This window comes from Podarcis vaucheri (genome assembly GCF_965113315.1).
Source record: "Podarcis vaucheri genome assembly, chromosome: 4".
NCBI classification, from domain to species: domain Eukaryota; kingdom Metazoa; phylum Chordata; class Lepidosauria; order Squamata; family Lacertidae; genus Podarcis; species Podarcis vaucheri.
In genome coordinates this window covers 93,452,324-93,476,882 of record NC_138762.1, presented here as the reverse complement: position 1 = coordinate 93,476,882, position 24,559 = coordinate 93,452,324, and positions in this window count along the sequence as shown.

Here is a 24,559-nt window from a genome sequence, read left to right as displayed (position 1 = left end):
AACTTTTCAGGTTTTAGCTTTTAGACCATAATCTATATGCATTTTTAATGAGAGATTGTTCTTTAATATATTCATGTCTCAGTGCAGCACTGATGATGGGCTACTTGCTCTATAAACTGATTGCAGTACTCGCAGAAATGGCACATAAAATTCTGTTTTCATATTCTGAGGTTTAATGATCTGTCAGTTAGAGATTCCCCATGTAGGAACTGCAATAGAATAGCAATAGGGAATTTATGAATAAACAATTCCATAGTAATGAAAAGATCTGTGTGGGTCAGGCTTCTTTTACTGATGCAATGCTGTGTCTAAAAAGCTTGTTATGCTCCAGTGGTCCTCGATACATCAACCAGATAAAAATTCAGAAAGCAGTAGTTGTAACACTTCATATTAAATATATTAACCACGAATCCCCTTTAAATCTAATAGGATAGTCTTGTATGTTCCTTAAAGAATCAACAGATTCATTGGGCATATGGATTCATGAACACATAAAGAATCCTTCGCATGTAAATACAGCCATATCGCAGTCCCAGTCGCAGTGCCTTGCCCGCCCGCCCCCGACCTAATACTATGTGAGGTGTGAGAGTACAAGCTCATGTGGACAACAATCTGGATTAAAAATGGCCTCAGCTTTATTGTTGTGGGTGGAACTTTGACTCAGTCATTGGATCATTCCAGCCTCCTACTGGACAGCTGGAACTGCTTCAGGATCATACCATGGATTATGGCCTCCCTAAGACGTCAATCTACTGAGTTGACCATCCTAAGGCCACTGCCGGAAGACCTATGGCCCATTGACTTCTGGACAGGGACTTCCACTGAGATCCCTCTAACGGGGTACCCTGAATACACCACTGATACAGTATTAGGTGATGCATGCTTGAGGACTAGAGTTCCACCAAATGTTGTCACAGTCCAAAGTTGTGACATTTGTTCCATAAAGAATCAATGGATTCTTTGGGAATATGAATTCATAAACCCATGAAAAATCATTCACATGTAAATGAATCCATATTCCCAAACCTTGCCTGACTCTTAGTATCTGCTGCCATTGTTGGTGCACCCACAATTCGTTAAAGCCAAGTCTTTCCCATTAACTGCTATATATCACTGCAACATCAAACACTATATTTTAAAAATAAACATAATGGACTGACTATATTTAAGTTCCATCCCTTTACCAACCTCACTGGCTCCTGGTGGAGTACAGGGTCGGGCTTAAGGTGTTGGTTTTGACCTTTAAAGCCCTATGTGGCCTAGGACCCACGTACCTACGGGACCGCCTCACCTGGTATGCCCTGCGGAGGACTTTGGAGGTCCCAAGTTGCAAGGTGGTTAGATTGGTCTCAACTAGGGCCAGGGCCTTTTCTGTACTGGCCCCAACTTTGTGGAACGCTCTGTCACAAGAGACTAGGGCCCTGTGGGACTTGAAATCTTTCTGCAGGGCCTGCAAGACAGAGCTGTTCCTCCTGGCCTTTGGATTGGACTCAGTCTGACTCTATGTTTCCCTCCCCTTATGGTTTTGAACTATGGGCTACTCTTAAAATGAGGCTGCATTTTAAATTGTATTTTAAACCATATTTTAAATAGTCCCCCCTCCCCTATTATGTTTTTATTGTGATTTTACTGGTGTTAGCTGCCCTGAGCCCAGCTCAGGCCGGGAGGGCAGGGTATAAATAAAAATGTATTATTATTATTATTATTATTATTATTATTATTATTATTATTATTCACAAGAAAACCAAGGCTGCAGCCCTGTACCCATTTACCTGAGTGCTAGCCCCGTGAAACACAAAGACACAAAGAGGCTTCTTTCTGAGTAGATAAGTCCAGATCTTGAACCAGCATGTACACCAAAGTGTTAATTTGTAATACTCCATTGATTGTACTGTATTTGTGTTGACAGAGTTTATATCCTTCAGACTATCCAAATTCAATCATTTTACATTACAAATGTAATTACGAAGGAGCAAACCTCCCACATTGAACACAGTGGGGCTTAATTCTGATCAAACATACGGCACAGATCGAGTGGAGAAGAGGGTCCAAGCTGTATTTTAGGCTTTTCTCAAAGTGCAAATATTTGCGTGGTACTTACAGGTTTTCATAATTTCTGTAAAGCATGACTGGGGAAAAAACTCTTCTATGAGGAGAGGTTTCAGCATATGGACTTTGAAAAATGCTAAACAATAAGGCACATGAACTAACAACTGCCAGATGTTGTGATGGCCACCAGCTCAAGGAGGCTCAATGGTAGCTAGTCATGAGGGATTAGAGTCACCACCAGATAGTGGGAAACAACAGTGCTATGGTGCTCACATCCTGCTTGAGGACTTCTTGTAGGCCTCTGGTTTGCCACTGAGGGCTGGGCTGGACAGGCTTTTGGTCTGACTCAACAGGGTCCTTATATACACATCTGAATAAAAATAAACTACGTGCGCTTGTGATTATACATAGATTTTGCATAGAAGCCATTCTATTTGGGAAAGCAATTAAAGCATTCCACTTCTGTGGAGAAAACTGTTGTGGGTCAGCTACTGGACTTAGCTGAAGATGCAATTATCTCAGCTGAAGATCTGTTGCTTTGTCTCCCTAAGGAATGTGATAATAAAAAGAGTGTTTGTTGGTTTTCAGTCTAACCAATTCAAATGTTCCAGCTGCTGCTTGGCACCCACCTCTCTCGGGAGACAATGGGAGAATGTGCCTTTGGGGGTGAAGTCAAACTGTTGCAGAGTCACAACACCTGCTGTGACTCTAGAAACCGATGTGCAAGAGACCTGTTTCATTGCAGCTGGAGCAGGCGAAGATGTGTGCCAGCTGCAATTGCTCCATTGTTGATACTGCTAATTCTTTCCTCACCACCACCCCCGCCCTATCATTCTGCACCATAAAGCAAGTCTATTCATAAGTTTGCTGATTCCTGTCTTGGACTAATTCTAATTAAACAAAGCAGGGTTACAGAATTACTGGCCCCATTTTGTGACTTTACTAGCATTATTTATATGTATTTGACAACTATTCAATGGGCATTTAGGGCAGTACAGTGTTACTCGGGTTACATACGCTTCAAGTTACATACGCTTCAGGTTACAGACTCTGATAACCCAGAAATATTGCCTCAGGTTGCTGCGTGATTTCTGTTCTCATCCTGAAGCAAAGTTCTTAACCCGAGATACTATTTCTGGGTTAGCGGAGTCTGTAACCTGAAGTGTATGTAACCTGAAGCGTATGTAACCCAAGGTACTGTGTGGCAGCAGTGGGAGGCCCCATTAGCTAAAGTGGTGCTTCAGATTGAGAACAGTTTCAGGTTAAGTACGGACCTCTGGAATGAATTAAGTACTTAACCTGAGGTACCTGAGGGATGGGTTGGATTGTGTTTTCTAAGTTCATATCAGACATCCCAATATCTTTCCAGCTATTGACTGAAGGTACTTTAGGGATTCTTCCTTCTGAACTACTCAGGAGAACATTGCCTGCATGTTTCCCCAAGATCCTTACTAATAAAGCAGCTAAGGCTTTCTTAAAAACAATCAAACAAACAAAACCACTAAGATTTCAGAGAAGGGAACATGCCAGTTTTTTTGTTCCATAAGACACACTCTTTCCCTCCTAAAAAGTAAGGGGAAATGTGTGTGTGTCTTATGGAGCGAATGCAGGAGGGAAGCTCTGCTCAGCGCTCCCTTTAAAGAGCCACATGGAGTGTGTGTCTTGGGGACTTTTCCCTGAGGAGGGAGAAGGGCAGCCCATCAGTCCCTCCTCCCTCCTCGGGGAAAAGCCCCCAAGCACCGCACACACGCTCCGCGCAGCTCGTGAAAGGGAGCGCTGAGCAGAGTCTGGGATGCATACAGGCTCTGCTCAGCGCTCCCTTTAAATAATATTTTTTTCCTTGCATTCCCCCTCTAAAAACTAGGTGTGTCTTATGGTCAGGTGCGTCTTATGGAGCAAAAAATACGGTACATTTTTTCCTGAGGGGCTGCTCAGGAATGCCCATAAATGGTTATGGAATTAGAGTACATATTGAATTTATTATGGATTAATAGATCACTAATCGTGATACCTAGTTTTGTCTTTATCTCCCCCAACCCCTTGGTGAAACTTTTAAATGCTATGTTGTTCTCCTGTTCTTCCTCTTATTACCGTCAGTCACCATTAGCCTTCTTACGCTTTTCATACCTAGTCTCAACATGGCCTCTCCCCCTTTCATATAGAGAGTATTCTCAGGCCTGTCTTACATAAATTTAAATTGGAATTCAGGACACAGCTTCTCATTAACGTTGTAATCATCCCCTCCCCTCCCTGCCTTTTTCACAGCAGATTTGGGATTGGAACTTACTGTGTCATAGGAGGAAATGGCAAAGACCCAAGGTAAAAATCTATATCATTTTATTTCTATGCTGTTGGCGTCTGTCACAATGCTTCTATTCTATTAAGAACGGTGAAGGGCAGAAACCTGCTATTTTTCTTCCAGTCCCATTTAAAAGCTTCCTTCTCCCCCCACTTATAAAGAAGATGTTTATGGTGCTGAATTTATAAGGTTAGCTGCTTCTTTCTGGAGATTCCATCTAAAAAGTATCCGCACATGGAATTCAATAGAGTCGGAGACATGCAAAGATGCCTTTTTGTTGGGTTGTGCTTGTATCTGGATTAGGTCCAGCAGTGGCGTAGCATGGGCGCAAAATTGTTAGGAGTGCAAAATTTCAACATTTGGTGCTGCCACAGATGCAGCTGCGTGCTTCCGTTGTTTGGCTCCATTGAAAATGACTTCTCCAAGAGAATCAGGAAGTGACCTCACTAGACAACAGAATGACTCTTCTTTCGTTATCTCTGTGGCTGCAATCTTCTGGGTGCTTCAGAGACTGTTAGGCAGTTGAATGTGCATGTGTATTCCGACCGTTCCCCTCCCTCCCACCTCCTTGCAGCCCTGGGTACTGGCAACCCACGCTATGCCACTGGGCAGCAGGTCACTCTAGGTTTCATGCAGGGCAACCCAGAGCCTGTTTACTGGGAACTTGGCACTTGCCAGTGATGTAGTACCAAGTTATTAGTACCAAGTTATATAATACCAGTTATTAGTACCAAGGATGCCTCTCTGTACGCTCTGGCCTGCACAGCACAGACTTTAGGGCAGCTCTGAATTAATTCTAGTTAAATGGATAGTTAGCCTACAAAGGTGCCTATTCCCCTTCCTGGGATAAATTCAGTTCAGTTCAGTTCAAATTTTAATGTGAACCTCCCTAATTCTCAAAGCTATCCTTTGAAATTCACACTTGTCCAAAGTTTGTGATACGGTTCTACAAGATAACTTGTAGAAAAGTGTGTATATTTAGGAGACAGTGTGTATAAAGATGCATATATTGATGAAAATAATATATAAAAATACATGGAGCAGGGTGTAATGGGAATTGGGGTTGCTCCAAGCTGGTCGTATAGCTAAAACTTTCCCTGGCTTGACAGCCCTTACAACGCGACTGTCTCAGTCACTGGCAGAATCCGTCAATGGGCGTGACCTAAATTTCTTCCAACATAAAAGTTGCTTGACTCCAAGTCTCCTCCTAGATTCTCTGCGCTGAAGCTTTCTGCGCAGCGTGGGCGTGCCAAGCGGAGGTCCTGTGCTCTCTCCGCTGATCTCACTGGAAGAGTCTCGGAGCCTCCCCTCCGCAGTACTCTCCACCTTTCCTTCCTCCCTGGTGTCCCCTGGATTTCCTTCCCCAGTGGAAGCTCTCTCTCTCTCCTTGCTTGTTCCCTCCCCTGCATCACTGGAGCGTCTTCGCTCTCCTCTTGCCTCTGATGGCAGTTCCCTGACACAGGGATAGCTCAGTCGGTAGAGCATGAGGCTCTTAATCTCTTAATCTCAGTCGTGGCTTCCAGCCCCACATTGAGCAAAACATTCCTGTATTGCAGTGGGTTGAACTAGATGACCCGTGTGGTCCCTTTCAACTCTACACTTCTATGATTATACCAGGGAAAATTGCTTGCAAAAATGTGTGTGTGTGAATCAAGGCAAAATTGCATAAAAAATGTGTGTATTAGGACGAATCCGTACAACAATGCTTAAGAATCTTCATGAGGAATTCTTTTAAAATAAATACATAAATACATCACAAACTGTACAGTCTAGAAAAACCTAAATGTACAGATTTTCCCATATTATAATATATTAGGAAAATTGATTGCAAAAAAATGCATATCGGAGACAACTGTATAAAATGTGTTTAACACAATAAAATGCTGTTGAATTTCCATGAGAACTTAAAAAAAAAAAACTGATGCAAAAATGTGGAGAATTTAACATAAGAATGGAAAAATGAGAAACTGAAATTCACAGTTTTGATCATCCATATTTGCAACAAATGGGATCAGTATAGTAGTTTTATGGCAGCAGTGGAGAACCTGTTTTAAAGACTAGAGGGTGCACAGAACATCCCTTAATCCTGGAGAGCCTTGGTAATGGGATATTCAGTGCTGCTCAGTTCAGTTGATTGAGTCAGGGGCCATGGGGAACTCTATTTTCCCAGGATCCCTCATGGCAAAAAAATATATTCTTCATCAGCATCCAAGTCTTAAATATGAGGATTTCACTGCTGCTGCAGTCCATTCCCAGAATTCCTCTTTACTGCCACCCACTCTTCACAACAGAAGTTATTCCATAGCTAATAGAAATGTACTTAGGCATTAGCTTTACAGGATTACAATGTAATATGGTTTGGAACATGTGGAAAAACCACCAAATCAGAGATATTTGTTTTGTTATTGAAATCTGAGTTTTTTGTAGGCTTTCAACAATGGTTCATATTCCATTCCTATTCATAGAAAGAGTGTGAGTGGGAAGATGTTTTTTCAGGTCCGAGCTCTGTTCTGAATGTCTGGATTCTGAATACACAAAATTCTCAATCCAATCCACAATATTCAGTTGATATTCACCCCACTGAATAAATCCCATGCAATTAGATGGGGTGGGTACTTGGATGCCATTTCAGGGTAAATCTGATTTGTGTTTGTGGTTCCTAATCCTGCAGATGATAGCCATATCAAAAGCTGCATGTGTAGTTTGGGATGCTAATAAAGTACTGAAAATTCTGTCCTTCAAATGTAAAATAACTCGGACATTTTAACACCTTTTTCCAAATTCGAAGCTTATTTTGAATATTTGGATAAGCAGTGCCCTCATTTAGAGAAAGGTCTCACTCATCACATTTCCGCTTGTTTTTGTCTTTAAGTGCTCTCCCCAAAGTTGTGAATAGCATTAATTGAGAATGTTGGAATAATTTCATATTATAGTTATTCATGAATGCTCTTAATTTTTCAGCTCTACAGAATGTAGACGAAAAGAACGTGAATAACAATAATTGATATTTGGCATCTATTCACTGAACAATTATTTTCATCATTCAGCTAGCGCTAGTGATGACTACTCAACAGAGGAATCAGAGAAGATGAAAAAATCATTTTGCAACTGACAATACTGGTGGAAAATTGTTTAGAAGGCTAAAGGGGGGGGGGGAAATCTGTTTTTCAGAAAATCTCAACTAATAGCAGCTGTTACCATGTGTAGTATATCTCATGGCACCATGAGGAAATTCAGAAATGGAAGCTGGATATCAGAATACAGTGGTACCTTGGGTTAAGTACTTAATTCGTTCTGGAGGTCCATTCTTAACCTGAAACTGTTCTTAACTTGAAGCACTACTTTAGCTAATGGGGCTTCCCATTCTCCCTCAGCCTGAAAGCAAGATGAGTTTTGCAACCCCATAGTCTCCTTTGACTGGACTTAACCATCCAGGCAGTGGCGGAGCAAGCCAATCGGGCATCTAGGGTGGTGCGCATGCCCTGCACTCAGGGGCGGAACCAGCCACCCGCGGGATGGGGAGAGCTGGGACAGAACACTCTGCGGGGCCTCCGAGGAGTTTGACTGCCTCCTCCCACTCAGCTGCCCTATAGCTGAGGGGGAGGCGGTGGGCAAACCATTTGGGGCAGCGCGGTGGGCAGACCATTTGGGTGGCCAAGCCACTGCATCACTCCCAGGAGAGATGCATGACTCAGGCGTGCTTCAGGCCCCATGTTGTCTTTTTGCAGTATAGTAACGCTGCAGAGAGCTTGCTGGGGAGATCATGCATTAAAAAGAAAGGACTCAAAAAGTACTTAAAGGTTTTAATAAGAAAAACAAAAACTCCATTTACACTAAATACATTAACAAACAAACATGACCCAACCACCAACCCATCCCCCAGGGTAATGGGAGAGCTAGGTGCTGCTCCTTATATACTCTACCCAAATGCTGACACGCCTTAATCAAATACAACTCAGCAGCACCTGCTATGTTTCACAGCTGTAAAGCTGGGTCTCGTTATCTTGCTCTGGCCCTTGCTCCGGCCCCTTAAAGACATACACATGGAGTGGAACAATGATGAACCTTTACATTTAAAGAAACCATTCAACATTTCCCCTGCGGTTCATCATTGTGGAACAAAAACATAAAGCATACTTTGTACATGTCTTTCATGTGTAACCTTTGGAAGTGCTTTAGTAAAAATGTCCGCAATTTGATTGTCACCTGGAACATATTTAAATACAACCATTTCATCAGCAATTAGTTTCTTTACAAATTCTAAACGTAATCTTAAGACTCTGGTGCGCTGCGTATTGGTCTCTGAACACAGGATAGCAAGTCCACTCTGGGAATCAAGGTAAACTTTTACTGGTAGTGTTACTTGCATTTGTAGGTCTGCAAATACCTGCAGATACCATTCTACATCACGAGTGGCCTGAACGCATGCACATAATTCACTCTCTGTTGTGGAGAGACAAATAATGGTTTGTGTCTGGGACTTCCATTCAAATGGACAACCGTTGTAACAAAACACCATACCAGACACACCCCTGCAATTATTTTGCTCCACTGCATGAGATGCATCACAGAAAATTTCAAAACCTTTTTCAATACTTGATGTAAACTGCAACCTATAATGTTTGGTATGTTTAAGGTACATCACCACTCTCTTAAGAGCAGAGAAACATTGTGTAGTGGGCTTTTCCACAAATTTTGCCAGAAAGTGAAAAGCATAAGTTATATCTGGTCTTGAGATTCTTTGAATGAAATTTAGCTTGCCTATAGCAGAACGATACAAAGTCTTGTTAGGAAATGGCTTATCTTCACCTGTAAAGGTGAAACCACACACCATAGGCGTTTCCTTCCCATTTGCATTTTCTAAACATAGCATTTCAACAAGATCATCAATTTTTGCAGTTTGATGAACCAGAAAAGATCCATTTTTGTCTTTTTCAATTTGCATGGATAAGTAATTTTTAGCTATGCCTAATTCCACCACATCAAATTTCTTCTGTAACTGTGAAACTACCTGTTCATATTCCTGTTTAGTTTTTGTAGAAATTAACACGTCATCTACATACACACATATTTTTGTTACAGAGTTTGCCCTTTCCTTTATAAACACACAATTGTCTGCCTTTCCTTGTGAAAAACCAATATCTAGCAATTCTTTTGCTAAAGTTTGGTGCCAATTCCTTCCACTTTGGTGCAGACCATAAAGGGATTTATTTAATTTGCATACCAAACCCTCAGCAGCGTCTATGCCTTCAGGGACACGCATAAAAATTTGTTCTTTTAAATCTGCAAACAAATATGCAGTTTTTATATCTAGGTGATAAACAGAATGTCCACGTTGTGATGCATCTTTTAACAAAAGCTTAACTGTTTCATATTTTACACTTGGTGAATAACACAAATCATAATCTTCGCCTGGAATTTGTTGAAAACCCTTAGCAACTAATCTTGCCTTGTACCTTACAACTTCATTTTTGTCATTCATTTTAACTCTATAAACCCATTTTGAATCAATAAGTCTCATATCTGGGGTTTGTGGTACAAGAGACCAAGTGTTATGCTCTTTTAAAGAAGCTATCTCAGAGTTCATAGCTTTATACCAATTTACAGCTTGGTGCTTAGGTAAATTCTGAACATCATTGTAGCTTTTTGGCTCAAAAACCACCTTATTGGCATACACAGTATTAAAATGTTCATCTGCAAATCGTTGTGGTTTCTGCCTCTTTCTATCTGAACGTCTCAGTCCGGAAGGAGAGTCAGACTCCTCAGACTTAATGGGACTAAGTGAACTACTAGTTTCAGGTTGTAAATCATCATTGTCAGACTGAAGAGGTGCCTGTAGGCTAAGCTCACGGTCAGAAAACTCAAGAGAATCTAACCTCCCCTCAGGTGCCTGTGACTTTAAATCAAACAAATTATCAGATTCAACAGGCTTTTTGTCTTTTTCCATTAATTCAGAAGCACCACTTCCTGCTGCTGCTGCTGCTTCTACCTCTTCTTCCTCAGTATCATTTATACCATCAGTATCTTGGAAAACAGCAACCCCATTCCAATTTACAGTTTGTATCATGCTTCTGGTAATATGAAATTTGCCAGTTGCTGGTATGTAAATTCTGTACGCCCCCTGCTGGTAGCCCATTAATTTCCCCTGTACACTACGTTCACCCAATTTCTGCTTAGCGGGATAATGCATAATTACATCTGAACCCCAAATACGTAGGTATTTCAGATTAGGGCGTTTTTTTAAACAACTTCTCATAGGGGGTGACATCTAAACCAGAATGATAACTGCGATTTCTAACATAACAAAAGGCATTGAGTGCTTCAGCCCAAAACGCTTTGGTCAGATTAGCATCATGCAGATAAGTTTTAACCCCTGCCTGTAAGTCACGCTGCACAACTTCAACAAGCCCATTTTGCCAGGGACTTCGGGGGCAAGATAACTCATGAGTAGTCCCCTGCGCTTCCAGGAATTTCTCAAAATCCTCAGAAACAAATTCCCCGCCCCGGTCAGAAAACAGGTTCTTAATAGGTTTGTTAAAGTGTGTTTTTACCCAGTTGCAAAAAACTTTGTACTTCTCAAATGCTTGGGACTTCTCAGCTATTGCATAAGTCCAACAATATCTACTATACTGGTCTATCAGAGTTAGCCAGTACTTAGAACCTCCTAATGACTGTGGGAGTGGCCCAACCAAATCACAATGTACACGCTCAAATGGCTCAGTTACTTTCCTATCTGAGCACCTACCCTTGCGTGCAACCTTAATCTTATTCTTGCAACAGGATAGACACTGCATGAAGAATTTGCATGGTTTTAAGTTGAGGCCATTGACAATACTCTTTGTCTTAATTACATCAGCAAAATTCAGGTGTCCCAGAATTCTGTGCGCCTCGTGGACACACCCAGAATGTGGCCTTACATTCCTCAACCCCTGTCTTGACTGTGCTGCTCTGCAATTTATAGGCGATTGGGAGTAGGTGCGAAAATACAGTCTATATAAACCATCAGATTCCCGGGCATACAATAGACGTTTGTTCCCCTCGAAAAACTCACACATTGACTTTAAGAAACGCACAGTTATGCCTTGACGAGCAAAACATCTTACTGATAATAAATTGTCCACTGACGGGCAGTAAATGCAGTTCGCTATTGTAATGTTTAAAGAGTCAAGTTTAACAGTACCCCTGCCAAGCAACTGCAAGACTTGTGAATTGGCTAAATGTACATTACCAATTTCCTCTTCGAAAGAAATAAACAAGCTTCGATCGTTGCAGACGTGCTGCGATGCTCCTGAGTCGATAACAAAAGACTTCCACTTGGCATCTTTAATTCTTTTACGATCTTTAGTCCGAGCGTGAAAAGCTCGCGGCTCGTTTCTGTCTCTACTATACGATGCCGGCTGCTGGGCTGACGACCGTGTTTGACGAACAGAAACAGGCTTGGGAGTACTTTGCTTTCTTTTGGATCTGCAGTCCCTTGCAAAATGTCCTTGCTTATTGCAGAACCAACAACGCGTTGCAGCTTTAAATGCAGTTGTATCACCACAGGTTTGCATATGGTGTTCCTCATTCTTTCTGGAAACAGGAGTGCTTATGGCACAAGCCTCCCTTCTATCCAACTCGCCCATTAATCTTGCCGTTACCCCTTCCACAGTTAATTGTGCTGGTGGAACGGCAGATATCTGGCTAGCTATACCACCAAAGTCCTCATTAAGGGAACATAGGATGATAAAAACATACTGAATATCAGGTACCTCCATGTCCCTTCGAATTAACTCGCCACGTATTGCCTCCAGACGTCTCAAGTGTGCTGCCAAATCTCCACCAGGCTGCAACTTCGTCTGGTACAACTGCTTGAAAAACGTCAATGCAGACGCTGACTCTTTTCTAGCATGCACTGCTGCAAGACTGTCCCACATTTCTTTGGCAGTTTTCTTATTTCTTATATAGACTACTTGCTGGTCGCTGACTGCCAAATTAATTATCGCCCTGGCTTTTGCATCTCCTTTCGACCAAGCATTAGTCACAGGGTCAGGAGGGTCATCAGTTACATAGGTCCATACTTCTCTAGAGGTCAAAAGCGCCTCCACCCGAAAAGACCATAAACTATAGTTCTCATCTGTTAGCTGTGGGAAGACCAGAGCCTTCTCAACTTCAGGAACCCGGTCAACCATTCTGGAACTCTTCCAGACCCACAAAAACTACGCTAACAGGAGAAGGAGTTTCCAAACCTTTCTCAGAGTCCAAAAATATGCAGTCATCCACTCAGCAGCTGGGCCCATAACCAAAGATGTTGTCTTTTTGCAGTATAGTAACGCTGCAGAGAGCTTGCTGGGGAGATCATGCATTAAAAAGAAAGGACTCAAAAAGTACTTAAAGGTTTTAATAAGAAAAACAAAAACTCCATTTACACTAAATACATTAACAAACAAACATGACCCAACCACCAACCCATCCCCCAGGGTAATGGGAGAGCTAGGTGCTGCTCCTTATATACTCTACCCAAATGCTGACACGCCTTAATCAAATACAACTCAGCAGCACCTGCTATGTTTCACAGCTGTAAAGCTGGGTCTCGTTATCTTGCTCTGGCCCTTGCTCCGGCCCCTTAAAGTCATACACATGGAGTGGAACAATGATGAACCTTTACATTTAAAGAAACCATTCAACAAGTGCCGCCCGGCATTTTGTCACCCTCCTCAGTGGTGACACCCGGGATGGCCTGCCCCCACCACACGCCCCTGAGTTCAGGGGTCTTTTACCTTTTTTTAACCTTTAACTGAAGGTGCCAGAATCTGGACCATCTACAGTCACAGAATATGCCACCCCAATCAGTTAGCAATTCTACTCGGTAATAGTTTGAGTGGTGCCAGTATTGGGTTCAATGACAAAAAAAGTGCCTGTTAGTTAAAGATCAGATTTAAAGCTCATTTCTTGACAAAGTTGAAGCTAAAATGGACATCTTCAAAGACAAGCAGCGAGCACATCCTTGCTGAGTTAGCAGGACAATGTTCTCTATGTTCGTATGCTGTGCTGTCAGGGAGCAGACCATGCAACTTCCCCCAGAGTGAAGAGCAGAAGGACCAGTTATACCACCTGCTTGGACTGGCCATGTGGCTGTGTGACTCCTTTCTATGGACGTTTCCCTTCCAAAGTTTGGAGAGTGGCTGGGTTGGCAGCGAGGACACAACAGAACTGAAGCTAGTTAGCATATCTTTGCTCTCCCTGTCATCATTTGAGGTGAAGGATACCCAGGTTGTTGTTTTCTTCCAGCTGGAACTCACTGGAACTCAGTTCTGGCACCTCTCAGGTGGGAACCACTGCCATTATAAGATAACAAGGGGAGGTGTTTGTGGTGAGTTCCAGCACTCTTTTTTCCCTAGAAAAATAGCACTGAGAATACCTCATGTAATACTATGATGTCAATCCCGTATTAGGTGATTGGATAGGAGTGGTTGGAACAGTGGAAGTGCTCTCCTGATACTGATCTTGTTGCTGCTTACCTAGATTGTGTGGGGATTATATTCTGGTGTAGTTCTGAGCTGGCTTTGCAACACGGTCATGAACATGTTGCCACCCTACTCTTCACAATACAGGTGAGCTGCTGTGACACCATATAGCACCGGTCCAGAAAGATCTACATTGGTTCCCAGTACATTTCCGAGCACAATTCAGTGTTGGTGCTGACCTTTAAAGCCCTAAATGGCCTCAGCCCAGTATACCTGAAGGAGCGTCTCCACCCCAATCGTTCAGCCTGAACACTGAAGTCCAGCCCCTAGGGCCTTCTGGCAGTTCCCTCACTGCAAGAAGTGAGGTTACAGGAAACCAGGCAGAGGGCCTTCTCAGTAGTGGTGCCCACCCTGTGGAATGCCCTCTCATCAGATGTCAAGGAAATAAGCAACTATCTGGCTTTTAGAAGACATCTGAAGGCAGCCCTGTTTAGGGAAGTTTTTAATGTTTGATGTTTTGTCGTATTTTTAATATTCTGTTGGGAGCCGCCCAGAGTGGCTGGGGAAACCCAGGCAGATGGGCGGGGTATAAATAATAAATTATTATTATTAGTAGTAGTATCTGGAGGGCTGATAAGCAGAACTGGTTTGTGACACTGGTCACCTCTGCCCTGGGATCATGTAATGAGGAATAAGAAAATGGCACTGGAGAAGCAGAAAGAAGGGAAACTAAAGAGGCTGAAAATCACCACAAACATGGAGCACTTTTCCTAAAGGTTTTCTTACACTCACTAGAGGTTTTTGACCTTTGGATTTGAACCAAAGGCACCACATTGTTAATCACAAAACACCTATTTTGTTTAGCACTCCCTTTAGTGAGAATTCACTTCAGCCGCAAGTATCTGTTTTGCTTTATTGCTTCAGTGGTGAGGTAACTTAGAGCAGATCCACACCATATATTTAAAATAAATCCAGCACACATTGAAAGCATATGGAGGCTCCCCCCAAGGAATCCTGGGAGCTGTAATATGTGAAGGGTACTGGGAAATTGTAGCTCTGTGAGGGGAAAACTACAGTTCCTACGATTTTTTTTTAATGAAAGTCATGTGCTTCAATGAGTGTTATATGTGCTTTGAATGTATGGCGTGAATTTACTCCTATTTTCTCTGGCACCAAAATACACCAGTGCAGTATGAAAGATGTCTGTTCTCATGTTCTGTACTGGAGCATATTTTGAGGCCTAACCCTAGTTTCTTTTAAGTTACCACAGCAATATCTGCCAAAGAGTTGCAGTGTGAGAGATGACCATGATTAAGCAGTATACAAATTGCTGAAATAAATAAATGTGCCATTCACGTAATGTGTTTACAGATCAAAACTTTAGAGGGTTAAGAGATCATTCTTTTTGCATTTTTTAATGTATGCAAGATTAATTAATGATGGTAGGTTCCATATTTCAAACAGCATCTACAGCCCATTATTTTTTTCTACATCTGCATTAAAACTTGCTATTTGTGTTAGGGAAAAAAATATTATTAGCATCTAGATTTATTTTTTTCTAATCACAGCAGGAGAAAACTTGCTATTAGGAAATGAGACAGCTAAGTAGGCCAGTTGATGGAGGGAAAAAAGAAAACCAATAATCCACAGAGATCTAACCACGTTTAAACAGAAACTGTTTAGTATAAATATTTTTGAAAGTGAACTTTTTTCCTACCATATTTTGCTTATGATTGCAGGTGAACTTTCCAACACCCTTCTATTTCAGATGCAAATTGTGTAGGTTGGTCGTATGCATTTATACCCAGTGCAGAAACTGTAATCATAATGCATACCCGAGGGACATGCTATTTCATGCCAATTGTGTGCGAACCATAATGTGCTTTTAAAAGCTGTTTATCCTAAAGTGGGCTACATTTGCTGTCCCACAGGACTTCATTATGCGCTGTGTATACATGTGCTATATATAATCCATTTTATTGTGTCACTGTGAAAGTCGTGGATTAAATCAATTCATCATGAAGTACCAAAAAAAAATGATTGAAAGGGGTAAAACAGAACAAATATAGAAATCCAGTAATGTACATTTTAAAGACTTCAAGCAAAACACATCATGAAATTAGAAAGGCCGTTGAGAGTTCTGAAAGAGTATGAAAGTTTGCTGTGATTGGCCTGAGTTATATTTCCATTGCCTGAGTGACTTGAAACCCCCTTCTATGCAATCCAACTTTTGTCATGAGATGAGACCCATATTCATGACATGCATTTATTTATTAATTCAATTATTCATGCAGCAATAAAAAAACCTGCCAGTTTAAGACCAATATTGAGGCTAGCTTATCATAGAATCATAGAATCATAGAGTTGGAAGAGACCACAAGGGCCATCGAGTCCAACCCCCTGCCAAGCAGGAAACACCATCAGAGCACTCCTGACATATGGATGTCAAGCCTCTGCTTAAAGACCTCCAAAGAAGGAGACTCCACCACACTCCTTGGCAGCAAATTCCACTGTCGAACAGCTCTTACTGTCAGGAAGTTCTTCCTAATGTTTATGTTGACTCAAGCTTCATAAAGCCTTGAAACAAAGGCTGATGTGCCTCATGATTAGAAATGATATTGTGCAATGTCACAAGCTGTACTTCCTCACAGCTTGCCCTCTGTGCAACCAGTCTTTCCCTTGGTCATTTAGGTCCAGATCCAGATGGGGTAGATGGAGGACCAGATGTTCCATACTGTCCTAGACCTATATTGCCTTATGGAGCACCTGAGCCTCACTGTTTGGCTAGAAGAGTTTACTCATACCTGTTTGTTGCTTCCACTTGCAACTGGCAGACTAAGTTAAATAGTCTTCTCTGATGCAGTAGATGTGAGAGTGGTGCTGCTGCTTTTGACTTGGGACATGGGTTGTGCATCCATGTCCTTTGGCACTGTTGCTATTGACAATGCTGCCAGTAGTAAAGTTTTCAAAATAACCTACCCATTTCATCCATTTTAAAGAATCCAAAAGAATGTTGTTCACCCATTTCTTTTTTTTTATAAATATTTTATTAAGTTTTCACGATAAAAGACAAAAAAGATACAAAATCACAAAAAAGACAATACAATACAAAAGTACAAACATTGAACACATCAAAAGAAAAAGAAAAAAGAAAAAAACATATGTAATAACAAAAAACAAAAATTCCCTCTTTCTTAATTTCTCATCTTCAATTAGCTTATTTTCCTCACGTCTCCCGTTCTTATATCCCTTTTTAAAATTAATTCAGCAAATTCATATCCAATTAATTTATCTGTTGTTAATCCAATCTTACATTGTTGTTCACCCATTTCTGGGGAGGGGGCGAATTTGCCACAATCCTCCTCCCTTGGAAGTATAGGAGAGGTGGTATCTCCCTAAGGGAGGGGCATTATGGCCTGAGGGCAATTTCACCCAATGGGGAGAGGTCACAACAGGCTATTTAAGCTTCCTCTGCCCCCACACTCTTTCCTCTTTTCCATGGGCTGAACTTTGGGGGAAGACCCTAAGTGGCTTCAAGTCTTCTCTTTTTTGCCTACACCACACTGTTGGGTGATCTTTTCTGGAGTGGTGTACCATCAGTTTGACTAGTTGGCATGTAGTCTGGGCAGGCAGGGAGATTTCAGAAAGAATGGAACATTTGGGTTGTGGGCATCCCTTACTGTTGTCAGGCATGGCTTGTGGGTACTGTGGGGTGCCCTTTGACCTGATGGACACATTGGGGTGAATGTTAGGCAATGGGGCCACAGTGTGCCTGTTTGGCTCTTATTCCCAAGGTCCACGCAATGGGGAGGGAAGATCTTAGGAAACCTTTCTGCATGCACTAAATGTGCGGCTGTTAACTTGCCTATGTGATGGGGGTAGAAATTACCCCATCAATTAATGAACACCTGCCCAGACTTAATTTTAGTACATTGGTTGAATCTGACTAATTTGTTTTGCAGACTCTCAAGTTGTTATATTTAATAAATCTAAGCTATTTATCCACATTGGTTGTCTCGACTCTTCTTCTTAGTGTGCTTGTCAAAGGCGCATCCATACATATTGTGAGTAGGAACAGATTGCTTAATTATCCATAAATCAGTGCATTTGTAAGGTCTTGCAACCTTATGCATTTTACTCAAAAATAAATCCCACTATCTTCAGTGAGACACACTTTCATGTGAGTGTTCATAGGATTGCCATTTTCAGTGCATGGGATTGAACTTCAAGTTTCTTAAATACACTTAGTCCATGTTCTTTTTCAGAATTGACAGCCCTGCAGAACAAAGGTTTTTGATCGTATAACCAGAGGCAACTCTTTGAAACCCCTTGAAAATCCTATTTACCCATAATTAACTGAGGATCTGCAGTATTTTAGTCAGAAGTAAGTCCCATTATGTTCAGTGGGGCTTACTGTCATCTGAGTGTGTAAAGGATTGCAGCCTCACAATCTATAGGTTATCATAGCTCTGCCTACCATTAGCTGCCATGTTTTATGTGCCACCAACTCTAATTGGCACCAGTCACTACTGTAGACAAGATTTTAGAAAGCAGCAGGGGGAAAACACACACATTAAAAATTGAAGTTGTTTAAGGAACACTGGGGGTTGTGTGGTGAAAGCTGCGAAAATAATTGCTAATGGAGCAACTGAGGTTTTGGGGTTTTTTTTCCCCTAAAGGGAGAAAGATAAAATAGTATTCCTATCTACTACATTCTCTGAAGAAAAGAGAAGGGGTTCTTTAGGCTGCACATATATTTTCTTGAAAGGGTACTATTCCAATGTCTTGAGTAGCCTCCCAAGATGCTAGTAAAACTTAGTCAGTTAAACTAGGAATCTTTAATTAAGGGCCAAGGAAAGTTGCCTGGAAGACCCGCATTGGAAGACTTTAAAGGAACTGCCTAAAAGAAAAGAGTTTTCTGCTTGAGCGATGGCTGAAGATGCAAACAGCTGGTAGCTGAGTTTTAAAACTCCATGGAGCAAATGAGGACATGGGAAGGAACCCTATGCACAAAAGCTGGCGGAAAGTTTGCACTTCTTAGTACAGAAAGTATTGAAATGATGTGTAAAGATCTTTCCTATTCTAATTAGTTCAAGAGGGTTCTGGAAGCTTCTCTGTGTGAAAGAAACAAGCAGAAGGTTCATGATGTTTGGGTTATTCCTTCAGAGAAGCTGAGTACAGCTGGCTTAAACTGGTTCTCTTTCAGTCAAGGTCATGCTGACTATAAAAGTAGGGTCAGAAGGAGCCTGGGTTTCACTTTCTATTTTCCTTCTGGTGTGGTGTTATGTATGCTTAGTGTTAAGGTTTAGACTTATAAGTTATTGTAAGTTTAAGTTGGGTCTGCTGCAATGGGATTTCTTATGGACAGTGCCATTCCTGAATGTATAGGATTTGTGACCATTATGCTCATTTGCCTTCAGCAGCATTAAAGCTCTGATGGATGAAATACAATTGCCTCTTTTCTTTTCTTTTTCTTTCTTTCTTTTTTTGAATCCTGCAATGTGTTTAACTATACATTGGAATCTGCTCTGGATCAATACTGAGTAGAATTCCATGACACAGCTGGCATATAGATACACCAGATCCAAACCCCGTTCAGCTTTGGCTAAGCCCGGCAGAGGGAAAACAAGCATTTAAAATCATGTTTTGCACTATTTTATACAAGCTTGGGATTCCCCTAAGACCCTGCTGCCTGGTCCTGCACCCACCACACTCTCAGAATGCCCCCTTTTTGGGATTTAGATGTTTGGAGAGAGGTCGTCTGAGCAGCCCAGGACCTCCATGTGAACTGCCCAGGCTTGCACCATGGAGAAGACCTTTCAGTGCTGCTAATACAGCAAAAACAATGTGGGAGGTAGCAGTTATGAGTTACCAGTCTCTGCAATCACAGCAGGCCCTGTGATTCTCCAGTGATTCGACTTCAACCCCAAAAGTGCCCTCCATTGTCTCTTGAGATAGATGGGTGCCAACCAAAACAACACTGGCCGTGGCTCAGCCAGCTTCAACTTAAATGGTGCACCAGTAGCATATCTTCAGTGGGACCAGAGACTTCATGTCTGCTGAGCCTGGCTGAGCTGGAGATCTACTACATCCTAAGCTGCTGATCCTAGCAGATCTTGCCGAAGGATCACTCCCTTAGTTTTTTTCTTGTTAACAGGGAATTAGTGCATCAGTGCAAGTCATTGCATTCCAATACTTTCTGTGTTGCCCTCCCTGTCCCGTTCACCACCCCCAGGCATTATTAGTTGTGGTTTTGATCATCTGCTTCCTTGTCACTATTTTGGCTGTATTGGCAAAAGAAAAGCTTGATGATATTCAGATTCTGCCCATTTTAATGTTCCTTGTTCAGTGTTTCTAGGGGAATTTGTGAAGAAGTGCCCCTTAACTGCCCGTCAGTCAGCTTTTCTGGAGAGCTGCTTCATGCTGTTTATCAAAGCATATGCTATTCTCCTATACAAAATGTAAAGGGTAGAAGAATGCAAAGAAAAGAAGTCCCCTTCCCACAGGGCTAAAGGAATGTGACTAATTAAGGGATAATTAACCACTTGTTCTCCAGATGCATCAGATAGGAAGGGGTAACACCGGCAGAAGCTGCAGATAGGAAATTTCCAAGAAACTTTTGTGGTAAACCTATGAGGAATGGAACTTACTGATAAATAAACACTTTTAGCCCATAGATAAAGATATCACCTCTTCCATCTCATCTCCACTGGTACTGCATACTTGCTATCTACATATTGGAGGGGGGGCACATCTGTAGAGCATAGCTGTCAAGTGTCCCTTATTTGAAGGGACAGTCCCTTATTCCAGCACCATGTCCCGCTGCTGTCCCTTATTGATAGATGTCCCTTAAATGTCCCTTAAATTTCAGAGGAAGTAGCTCCTCTCCCTCCCTCCCTGCCGGCCAGGGAGGAGGGAGGCTCCAACTGTGTTGCTTGGCTGTGTTGCTCACCCAAAAAGAAGTCTAAGAACGACTGGGGGTGGAGCTTGCATGCCTTGTGTGTGGCTAGTTAATGGAAGCTGAGGAGGTTTTTGAATGCTGGACGTCATTTTGTTGCACGTGCTGCTGCAAACTTTGCAGTGCAAAGCCAGGCCGGGGAGCCATCTTAAGTTGAGGCTGCATAGGCCTTGTGGTGCATGTGATTCAGATTCTATTCAGTTGAACTTCTGGTTACAAAGTTGGTTGGACAGTGTTCTCAAAGCTTGACCAGCATGAGTTTGACCAGACTGCAGGAGGACAGGAAGACTGGAGTGCCTGGAACAGGTGAGGCTGCAGGTCCCTTATTTTGGCTGCTGGTCCCTTATTTTCAATGCTGCTGGTCCCTTATTTTCAAATCTGTAAGTTGACAGCTATGCTGTAGAGGAAAGCTTAAAACCAAATGAAGCTTTGGTAGATGCTATGAAGATTACTAAGGATACAATCCTATCCACACTGACCAGAGGATTGGGATGGAAGGATCTGTTAATATTGGTTCTCTCCATTTTTCATTTCAGCCACATTTTGACGTAATTCGTGGGTGTTGTTTTTTAATCATCTTGAAAATTCGCCAGTGTTTTCTCCTAACAAAGACATTTTTATTTGTAGTTTTGTCAAATGTACAGAATTTGGCAAGCAATTTCCCAAAATATAGTGCGGTTTTTGGTTTCAGAAAGTGCAAAATGGATCAATTCAGCTCTAAATGCGTACTGAATTGAGTTTCTCCCCCATCCATACCTGAGAGCCAGGCCCTTTAAGTAAAGCTGGGTCTACTTCCAAATACAAACACATCGGATCACGGGTGCCAACTTAAAAAAAAAAATATGGGGTGCTAGGTGAGACCCGTCCCACATAATTTATCACGTGATGCAGCACACACCATGTGACTGACAATGCCCATCAACTTTGTAGGGGTCCAGCCCCCTCAAATATTTTATGGGGGGGGAGGTATCTCAGCCCCTAGGAGTCGACTCCTATGCATTAAATCAAGTTATATGGCTGCAATCGTATGCATGTTTACAAGGAAGCAAAACTCATTAAAAAAAACCCAACTTAATTCTGAATGTAAATATGAAGGAGCAGCCTGCCTGGTTACAAGCAATCCTAAGTACATTTACTTGAGAGTAAGTCCCATGAACTTCAGTAGACATTACATCCAAGTAAGCTGTAGAGAATTTGGCTATAAGTAGCTATTCCTACAGGTGAAACTTGAAAAATTAGAATAGCGTGGAAAAGTTCATTTATTTCAGTATTTCAACTTAAAAGGTGAAACTAATATATGAGATAGACTCATGACATGCAAAGCTAGAGATGTCAAGCCTTTATTTGTTATAATTGTGATGATCATGGAGTACAGCTGTGTTGACCCTGGACTTAATGAAGCACAGTGGACCAACACCAGCTCATGACGTGGCTCCCACATTGAGGCAGTAATAGATGCAAAAGGGGCCCAAACCAAGTACTGAGTACATATGCATGTTTCTACTTCTCAGAAGTCCAATAGTGCTCTATCTGCAGTCCTTATTTAGCTGATTTCATTTAATATTCTAATTTTCTGAGCTTGTTAATTTGGGGTTTTCATCAGATGTATGCCACGATCATCACAATTATAACAAATAAAGGCTTGACATATCTCATTTTGAATGTCATGAGTCTATCTCATATATTAGTTTCACCTTTTAAGTTGAATTACTGAAATAAATGAACTTTTCCACAATATTCTAATTTTTCGAGTTTCACCTGTACTGGTACAGAGTTAGCTTGGCAACTTTGTAATTCTAAACACAAGCTTCGTAATATTTTATGCACCAGCTAAGCCTGATAGGGCACAGGCAAGTTTACCTGGTCCCTCCAGGCCCTGGGAGGGGAGCACACTCAGAACGTTACCTCTCCAAACTCGGATCCCTCAAGGAAACTCCCAGCCCTCATAGCAGTAGAGGCCTGATTGATTTTATTTTCTCTTGAGTGCATCACATGTTTGGCTTCCAATGAGAAAAATCATTGCTGGGGGAAACTTAACTTGAGATGCTGCATTAGCTAGAGGCTACTAAGGCAGATCAAAGAACTCTTAGCAAGAAGGAAATTCTTATTACAGGACATAACTCCTCTAATATTTAATTCTTCCCCGCACGGAGTGAACATTGCCAAAGTGGTTAGGAAAATGAGAAAATCAAACAAGAGCCAGTGGTAAGATGTGAAGCAGAGAGAGCCATCTGTCTCAATTTCTGTACAATGCAGCCCTCTTATTCACAAATCTTTGCCAGTTGTTTTTATGTTCGTATTCATCAAATATGTCTTGAAAGGCACAAATCCATGGTGGACTAATCATTTGCTTGTAATTTCCTTTTCTTTATTTCTTTCTTTTTTAAAAGAAAAAAAGCCTTGCTGTTTCCTGTAATGATACTTAAGGCAGAGAAAAATGTTCTCTTTATCTCAGTGCTTTTATCAATAATTAAACCAGTTGCATACTATTAAAACCAAGGGTTTCTTGCTACCCCCTACCCCCTGAACACAAATAGCATTACATTAAAAACACAAGTTTGGGACCTAATGTAGCATGGGGAATTTAAAAAGTTGGCACTGCAAGAACAAACAAAAGCAGAGAATACCTACCAGGCTTAATTTTTAGCCCAGTTTTCTTGTTCCTTGACATTACACAAGTTGTATCTGTAGTTCCCTTCACATTTTCCTATGCTACACATATTGTGCATGTGATGTTGAGGGATGGTCTAGTGTTTATGTACATAACACTGTATGCATATTTAATAATAGTGTGATTAAGCTAAGTGTCTATTAGAGGAATTAAGGTAAACGTTAGGTAGAGAGAGGGAGAGGGGGGCGATTGGGAATGTTGGTAGTGAGTGGTGATTGGGAGAGAAGTTTAAAGGGGGTTTGAATGCTGGTGGGAGATGGTTTAGAGCAGGCATGGCCAAACATGGCCCTCCAGCTGTTTTGAGACTACAGCTCCCATCACCCCTAGCTAACAGGACCAGCGGTCAGGGATGATGGGAATTGTAGTCCCACAACAGCTGGAGGGCCAAGCTTGGCCACGCCTGGTTTAGAGTCAGTGGAGAGTTGGGTTTGGGAGTGGGTGTGGAAATTGCAGGCGGATGTGAAGCAGGGTTGGCTTATTAGGATAGGATGGGTACTGCTTTGTCCATGATTGAATGCATAACAAAGTAACCAATAAGGAACAGAAAAATCCCCCTGAATCCTGATGCTTTTGTGCACCAAGGAATCAGAAAACTATCATTTATTGTCTGTGTGTCGTCGTACATTATCATATTACACCTCATTCCTCATATTTGGCCACATTGGGGTGAAATATTCACCCCATAAATATTCAGATACAGTGGTACCTCGGGTTACATACGCTTCAGGTTACACACTCCGCTAACCCAGAAATAGTGCTTCAGGTTAAGAACTTTGCTTCAGGATAAGAACAGAAATCGGGCTCTGGCGGCGCGGTGGCAGCAGGAGGCTCCATTAGCTAAAGTGGTGCTTCAGGTTAAGAACAGTTTCAGGTTAAGAACGGACCTCCGGAACGAATTAAGTACTTAATCCGAGGTACCACTGTATGTATTATATGCATTGATATAACACACCCTGTGGAACAGCCTTCCATCAGATGTCAAGGAGATGAGATACAACATTTAAAAAACATCTGAAGGCAGCCCTGTATGGAGAAGCTTTTTAATGTGTGATGCTTTATAATGGTTTTGTATACATTGGAAGCCACACAGAGTGGCTGGGGCAACATAGTCAGATGGGCAGGGAATAATAATAATA